The following is an 8973-nucleotide window of genomic DNA, read 5'->3' as shown; positions in this document are numbered from 1 at the left end:
TGTTTGTCTGTTTTCTACAACTATCATAACTATTTGAGATAATGTACTTATAAAATAAAAGGTTTATTTCCCCCCCCCCAAAAAAAGAAAACACTGCTAGTTAGAGTCTTTCAAATGTGCTCAGTAGACTCCTGTCATATGTTCAATGCGCATCCCATCTGTCTTTCTAAACAAGGATTGATAATCTTACCCCATGTCCGCTCTCTTGATTATCTTTTTTAGGTGTATAGATTTCATTATGTTTATCATATCTTATAGCTCTATATAAGTGAGTATATACCGTGTTTGTCTTTCTCCTTCTGGGATAGTTCACTCAGGATGATCTTTTCTAGATCCCACCATTTGCAATAATAAGTGAATTTTAAAGTAAAAGTTTTTCAAAAGAGTTCAAATGTTATTGTACTGCATATGTTAATATATTTCCCTGAAGACATGAAAGTATTAAATGAAAATCAAAGTAGAAGGCATGGCATTGATCCATAAATCATTGGTCACGTATGCTGTGCACCAGAAGTATGCAAAACATTACAGGCTATTTCCATTGCTCCTTTAATCACTATAATGCAAGACAAAACACTGTTCCTGCAGACACATAGAAATCAGTATCAAACCACCTGGAAAATACCCTAACTTCTGGCTAACTTCCACAATGCCAAAAGTTGCAAGGCCAGCTTTTATGAAAAAAGGGACAACAGTGGTCTTCCTCAGCCCTGCACCATGCATGCAACAATACCTACCTAACAGTCAAGATGTGTGTTTTAGTACAATAAGGGAGCACCATTAATGCTTAATTGATTGTTTTCTGATTGCATTTGTGGCATGCCTGCTCCACACGAAGAATTTCCTGCCAAATATTGTAACTCTGTGATGTAATGTAAAGCACCAAACTCAAGAGCACCCAAGTTCATAAAAAAATCATCATGCATCTTATCTGACTGAACACCACAGAATAATGTTTTATAGCAACAGTACTAACTATAGTAACTGCAGCAAGCTTACAAACTCAAATACTGAACAACTCTGTACTGAATGAAAAATAAGACATGACAGAAACTAAGAAGAAAATTAAAATCTATAAAATTTAATAAAAATGAATACATAGCATACCCAAATGAATAGGACATAGTAAAAGCTGATCTAAGTAGCTAGTTTTTAGAACTAGATGCCTACATAAAGGAGAGAGAAAAACAGAGAGAGACAAAGACAAAAACAGAGAGAAGAGGGGATCTTACACTAGAAAACTAACAGCATACCCTGAAGCTCTAGAACAAAACTTAAACTCACACCCAAAAAAGTAGATGGTAAGAAAAAAATCAAGCTCAGGGCTGAAGTCAATAAATACAAAGAAACAAGATATCAACACAAATGAAAGAATTAATAAAACAGATTTGTTTCTCTGTGAAAACCAATAGCTTTTCAAAGATTAACTAAAAGGTCGGCAGGAAATATCCAAATTCATAATTTTAGAGATAAAAGGGGGAATATAAAAAGAGACACTGTAGAAAAGCAGAAATTTGTATAAATATGCTTTAAATCTATACTTCAGAAAAATTATAAAGTCTAAAAGAAATGGATATTTTTCTCAATATGCACCATGAACCAAAGTTATATGAAGATAAAATAAGTGATTTAAACAGACCTATAACCTCTAATAAAATAGACATAATAATTAAAAGTCTACCAATTTAAGAAAGGTCTAGGCTACATGGTTTTAGCACAGAGTTAATTTCCATACAATGGTGAAAGTCAATCAGATGGTTACATGTAAAAATATTACAATAGATCTTTAATATGACCCTGTTGGATCATATTAAATAGATCAAAGATTTTAACGTAAAACCAGAAACAGTGAATCAGATTGAAGAGAAAGTGGTAACAGACTTGATCTCATTGGCATAGGAAAAGACATTCAGAACAAAACATCAGTTGTACAGATATTAAGAACAAATAATGAGACCTCATAAAATTGAAAATCTCTGTATGACAAAGGATACTTTCATTCAGACAAATAGGCAACCTACAGATTGGAAAAATGTTTTACTAACTGCATATCTGGTAGAGGGCTAATATTCAAAATACATGAAGAAGTAAAAAATTAAAATGAGTCAATTTAAAAACGAGGTAGAGATCTGAAACGAGAATTCTCTAAAGGAACTCAAAAGCCTGAGAAACAGTAAAAGAAATAGTCAATATCCTAAATCATCAGGGAAATACAAATTAAAGCTATTATGAGGTTTTTATCTCACCTCCATCAGAATAGCTAAGACCAATAAAACAGGTTACAACTCATAGTGGTGATGACGTGGATGTTTTTATGGGATTTCTGATGTGTAAATAAGTGAGTATCTATACATCTGTATCCATTTCTTGGGCACTTTTTTTCTGTTTGTATTGTTCTATTATGGTGTTTTATTGTGTTATATTTTATGATTGTCATTTTTAATTAGTTTGTGGATTGAAAGGTGGTAAAAACCAAGAAGACAAGACAAGAGCAGTTTAAGAAGAAATAGAGAAAAATAAAAAAACAAAGAGAGGAGGAAATAGAAATGTGAATACATCTAATGATAAATTATTACTATCTGGCTTATATTTGTTTCAGAAAATGTTTCTAATAATCCTTGAATATCTTCTTATAAAATTTATAAGATTTTAAAAGACAGCAAATGTTTATATTTATATTTCATTATTTTCCATGTAAATATATCAACATTCTAACTGAAGAAAATTAAATTCTGAAAATACAGTAAAATAAAACACTCTACTAACCATATTGATTGGCATACAACTTTTGTTAAGTGAGGAATTAGTAACTAATGACACAGTGTTGACATACACTTCCATATACAGAATCTATTTTTCTAGCTATGAACCCAAAAGATGATGGAGAGAAAAGGAGACATGAATCAAAACAGAACATTCTCCTGTACTTTCTGGACGGTGTGTCCTCACATGTTTCCATGCATTAGAAACTCTTACAGACACTCACAGTGGCATTAATATATATATACATATATATATATATATGTGTGTGTGTGTGTGTGTGTGTGTTAGTATTGCATCCAATATTAACATTAATATCTTGTAAATAAAGTAAGAAAATGAAGATATGAAGATAATTACAAAACCAAATTAAGTGGTTCAAAAACTCATAAATTCTCTACAAAGTGCAAATACATAATTTAAGTTCATTATAGTAGTTATAATTTTAATATGTGTCATCTTGAGGAACGTTTTTAATCAATCAAGAGAGTATTAAAATAATACTCCACTTGATATACTTTATTTCTGAAATTTAAAATTTTAATGTGACACATATTAAACTGTGTTATAATACCAATTATAATGAAACAATTCACGTCAGACATTTCCTTACTTATTATGCCCTATTTCATAAGATGATTTCTCATAAGTGCCACGAGTCCGAAATGAAGCCTGCTCGGTGTCACCTGTTATCCTGGCTGCTGGGTTTGCAGGAATATTGATGATTCATCATGTTAGAAAGCATACAGCGCTTTCTGCGCCGATATCGCTCGCACGACCATGGTGAACGTTCCGAAGAACCGCAGGACATTCTGCAAGAACTGTGGCAAGCACCAGCCCCGCAAAGTGACACAGACCAACAAAGGCAAGGATTCTTTGTAAGCCCAGGGTAGGCGGCGTTATGACAGGAAACAGTGTGGCCATGGTGGGCAGACTAAGCCTATTTTCCACAAAAAGGCTAAAACTACAAAGAAGATTGTGCTGAAACTTGAGTGTGTTGAGCCCAACTGCAGACCGAGGAGAATGCGGGCTATTAAGAGATGCAAGCATTTTGAACTGGGTGGCGATAAGAAGAGAAAGGGCCAAGTGATCCAGTTCTAAGGTGATTCGGTTATAAAGACAATAAGGTCATGAGCCTTTTTTTCACCTCACTTGATTGCAGTTGGCTTTTTGCCAGGGAATAAACTAAAGTCTGTGCTTGGAAAAAAAAAAAAAAGCATATAGTAGTTTGACATTTCTTGCAATGTATGCCCATAGTTCTTATTATCACCAGTCAGAAATTACCTGAGAATTGAAAAGCTGAGATGAAGAAGATAATATCCAAGTTAAACCAATTTACTGAAGGCTTGAGAATAAACTCTGTCATTCTGTCTGTCTCTCTCATATACACACACCTACGCATTCTTAAACATTCCTAAACACACATACAAATACATACATACTATACTCAAAGCTTATATTCATAAGTGATGAAAAATACCTTTTTATTCAAGTCCATTTTAGTTTGTTTAAAGGCAGTACCTAAATCAAGGTAAAACAACTCAGTGAGGTGATGGCAACATCAAATTTGTAGTTCAGAAAACTTAGCTGTGTATTAAAGAAAAACACATTGTATAAGAGACCTGCATTTGGTAGCTATGCGTGAGTATCTAAGAGGAAAATAACACAGACATTCAGAAACAGGGGACATAAAATCTTTGCTTGTTTTTGTTTCTGGTTCTCAATTTTTGCTGTTCTGCTGTTAATAATGTTGTTGATAATCATTATTGTTTCATTTAATTCTTATTTTTGAGAATGTCAAACATGTATGCAATGAAACATTACCATGTGTCCTGCCTATTTTCCACTCAAACTTTCTCATATGCCCATTTGTTCTCTTCAGCCGATTTAATAGTTTTTGTTTTGTTTAGTTTTTATAATTCTCTGAGTCTTCTCTATGCTATGATTTTGGATTCATCCACTGAAGCATGGGTAACTTAACCAGTGCCCACATCCTCAATAAATAATTATTCTCACTCCCCCAAGAAACCACCCACAGACAATTGCTCTTCAGTGTAGGATGGGGCGTGGAGAGCATCTACCTCCTACACACCATGAGTTTGTATGGCTTGATTTTGTGTCAATCTTAGGTAGGCAATCACACTTTCTGGTTCATGTCTACAAAATCCAGCAGAAAGCATTTCACATTGTTCTTTTCCACGTTTCTGCTATTAGATTTTCTGTTCTTCCTCTTCCATGGTGTTTGCTGAGACTTCCTTTTGGTGAGGTAAATATATATTTTCAATTTAGGGAAACTCTCAGTTTAACAATTATATATCTCTCCATTGACCACAACATTATTCAAAAAAAAGCTTCTTTGACAAATGTGAAGAACAACCCAGTTTTATGGATAGAATAATGAAAATGTAGAAGTCATGCTGACACCATGGCCATTTAGCAAAATATCAAAAGCAGATTCTACTCAAGGGCCTAGGACATCCTCAGCAATGGGCTTCTGACAAGGGTTAAAGTATAACTAATGGGCTTCCTTACTGTGAAGCAAACCATACATGCATTCAGAAAGCAGCTTGTTAACCTAATAACAATTATGCTAGTATTGCCCAAGTAAGAACATCTTGGCTGTAATGGAGGTACCTTAGCATGTAGTGACCAGTGCTGGTAAGACAATGGATGTCTTTTTTTCTTCCACCAGCAGTTGGCATAACACCTTTTGGGACAATGGAAGCTAGCTATTTGTGATAAGTTTGGATCAGACTAAGATTGAGTTCTGTATGCTCTGATATAAAGATAAGTGCCATCTTCAGTAACACTCCACACATTACATGCATTTCAGGACTTGAGGGATGGATGAGTCTAACCTAATGGAAGAGGGCCAACACCTGATACTATTAGGACCCTGCATGGAGAGGACCTAAACCCCTGCTCAGATGTAGCCCATAGACTCAGTCTCCAAATGGGTATCCTAGGAAGGGGAACAGGGGCTGTTTTTTGCATGAACTCAATGGCAGGCTCTCTGATCACCTCCCCTCCCCGGGGAGGGGGGTTGTAGCCTTGCCAGACCACAGAGGAAAACAATGCAGCCAGTCCTGATGAGACTTGAGAGGCCAGACAGAAGGGTTGAGATCCTCCCCTATCAGTGAACTAGATGAGGGACATAGGGGGAGAAGAGGGAAGGAGGGTAGTTTTAGAGGAGACAAAGGAGAGGGCCACAGCCAGGATACAAAATGAATGAATTATAAATAATAATAATAATAATAATAATAATAATAATAATAGTAATAATAATAATTTAAAAATTAAAAAAATACAGTTGGCAGACAAAGTCAACCATATCTGTTCTCTGAGCAGATGGAAACACTTGCTAAGACTCACAACCAAATATTGGGCAAAGCATGGCCAGTCTTGTCAAAAAAAAAATGGGGAAGGATTAAAGGACCAGGAGGGGACAGCAGCACCAGAAAAAGACCAACAGACCAAATAACAAGGACTCAAAGGAGCTCTTAGAGACCGAAGCACCAACCAAAAAACATGTATGAACTGGACCTAGGGCCCCTTCATATATGTAGCTGATAGGTAGATCAGGCTTCAACTGGGTCTCCTAGTAAGGGGAGCAGGGGCTGTCTCTGACATGAACTCTGTTGCCTGCTTTTTATCACTCGGTCCTGGAATCCTTACTTTACAGAAGCTTTTCAGTTTCATAAGGTCCCATTTGATTGTTGATCTGAGAGACTGGGGCAGAGTGCAGGGAATATTAGGAAAGAAGGGGTAGATGGGAAGACCTGGAAGGGACAGTAGCTCTAAAAAACTGATCCCTGGGGGCTGTGAAGAAAATGATATCCCAACTAATAACAATGCAAGGAGAAGACCTACAACCCAGGCTCAGATGTAGCCCTTAGACTCAGGCTCTAATTGGGTCCCTAGTAAGTGGAGCAAGGGCTTTCTCTAGCATGAACTCAGTGGCAGGCTTTCTGATCACCTTCTCCTGGAGAGGCGGGTGGGGTATAGCATTGCTAGTCTATAGTGGAAGACAATGTAACCAGTCTTTTTTTTAATATTTATTTTTTTAGATAATTTTATACATTCACTTGTATCCCAACTGTAGCCCTCTCCCTCTTTCCCTCCCAGTCCTCCCCTCCCTCCCTCATCTCCTCCTTGCCCCCTTCCGAGTCCACTGAGAAGCAGTGTCCTCCTCTCCTTCGGTCTGGCCCTAGCTTGTCAGGTATCTTCAGGATGGTTGCAATGTCCTTATCTGTGACCTAGCAAGGCTGCTCCTCCCTCAGGGGGGAGGGGAAGCTCATGAGTTCATGTCAGAAACAATTCCTGTCTGCCTTACTAGGGAACCCACTTTGATACTGAGCTACCATGGGCTATGTCTGAGCAGGGGTTGTAGGTTATATCCATACATGGTCCTTGGTTGGATAAACAGTCTCATAGAAGACCCCTGTGCTCAGATATATTTGGACCTTGTAGGTTTCCCTGTACCCTCTAGGATATACTAATTCCCCCTTCCTTCATATGATTCCTTACACTCTGCCGATGGTTTGGTTATGGGTCTCAGCATCTGCTTTGATATACTGCTAGGTAGAGTCTTTCAGGTGCCTTCTGTGGTAGGCTACTGTCCTGTTACTTGTTTTCTCCTATTTCTAATGCCCATTCCCTTTATCTTTCTAGATGAGGATTGTTCATCTTACCCTTGGACCTCTTTCTTGTTTATCTTCTTTAGTTGTACAAATTTTAGTATGTTTATCCTATCTTATAGATCTATATAAATGAGTATATACCATGTGCTTTTTCTGCTTTTGGGATACCTCACTCAGGATGATTTTTTCTAGATCCCATCATTTGCTTGCAAAATTCATGATTTCCTTCTTTTTAATTGCTGAGCAGTATCCCATTGTGTAAATGTACCACAATTTCTGTACCCATTCCTCCTTTGATGGACATCTGGGTTTTTTCCAGGTTCTGGCTATTATGAATAAAGCTGCTACAAACATGGCCCTAAAAGCAACAATCAATAAATGGGACCTCATGAAACTGAAAGCTTCTGTAAAGAAAAAGACACTGTCGTTAGAACAAAACAAAAGCCTACAGATTGAGAAAAGATCTTCACCAACCCAATATCTGACAGAGGGCTGATATCTGGAATATATAAAGAACTAAAGGAGCTAAAGGGCAATAATCCACGTAACCCAATTAAAAAATGGGGTAAGGAGCTAAACAGAGAATTCTCTGTAGAAGAATATAGAATGCCAGAGAAACACATAAGGAGATGTTCAATATCCTTAGCCATCAGAGAGATGCAAATCAAAACGATCCTGAGATTTCACCTTACACCCATGAGAATGGCTAAGATCAAAAACTCAAGAGATAATGCATGCTGGATAGGCTGTGGAGAACCCTCCTCCATTGCTGGTGGGAATGTCAACTGGTACAACCACTATGCAAATCAATCTGCGCTTTCTCAGACAATTAGGAGTAGTGCTACCTCAAGATCCAGCTATACCACTCCTAGGCATATATCCAAAAGATGTTCAAGTACACAACAATGTAACCAGTCTTAATGAGACCTGATAGGCTATCTTCAAATAGAAGGGAGGAGGACCTCCCCTATATGTGGACTAGGGGAAGGGCATAGGGAGAGAATAGAAAGGGAGAGTGGGTTTGGGAGGAGTCAAGAGAAGGGGCCATAGCCTGGATATAAATTGAATAAGTTGTAATAAATGATAATACTAATAAAACCATTAAGTGGGGATCAAAGTGAAGGAATGAAAGAGAGGAGAATTAATGATTCTAGGATGAGACCCTATTTTGGAAAGGAGTAACAGTTTCACAAAACTTTTACTATTTAATCCAGCATTTTCCCTTGCATGTATTATCCAATTATTTAATTTTTTTTGTCTGAACTGGAAGGTACCTGAAACAATAACAAAAACTTTCAACAAGAATGTTAGAAATCTGAAATCAACCAAGATATCTTGCCAAAGGGATTCAAGAACTGTGGTATACCTATACTCACAAATGGTGTTTATTCAGTTTTAAAAATAAAATGACAAATAATTCAAAGCACAAAAGTAAAATTTGATGTATGATTTCATTTCCATAAATTTCACAATGTAGTGTTAAGAGCTTTGAAAACAGTGAGGAAGTAGGAAATGCAATAACCACAAGGGATCATGGGACGTCAGCTTTTGTCTCTTTCTTTCTTTCTTTCTT

General features: G+C 36.8%; 1 pseudogene; it reads left to right on the top strand.

The window, feature by feature from the left end:
* The first annotated feature begins 3540 nt into the window (after positions 1 to 3540).
* LOC129689125 (60S ribosomal protein L36a-like) lies at positions 3541 to 3877 on the top strand (annotated as a pseudogene).
* The last annotated feature ends 5096 nt before the right edge of the window (positions 3878 to 8973 follow it).

This window comes from Psammomys obesus, unplaced genomic scaffold (genome assembly GCF_907164565.1).
Source record: "Psammomys obesus unplaced genomic scaffold, mPsaObe1.curated_primary_1811, whole genome shotgun sequence".
Taxonomy (NCBI): Eukaryota; Metazoa; Chordata; class Mammalia; order Rodentia; family Muridae; genus Psammomys; species Psammomys obesus.
The sequence above is the reverse complement of the archived record's forward strand: the minus strand, read 5'-3'. Positions and strand labels throughout refer to the sequence as shown.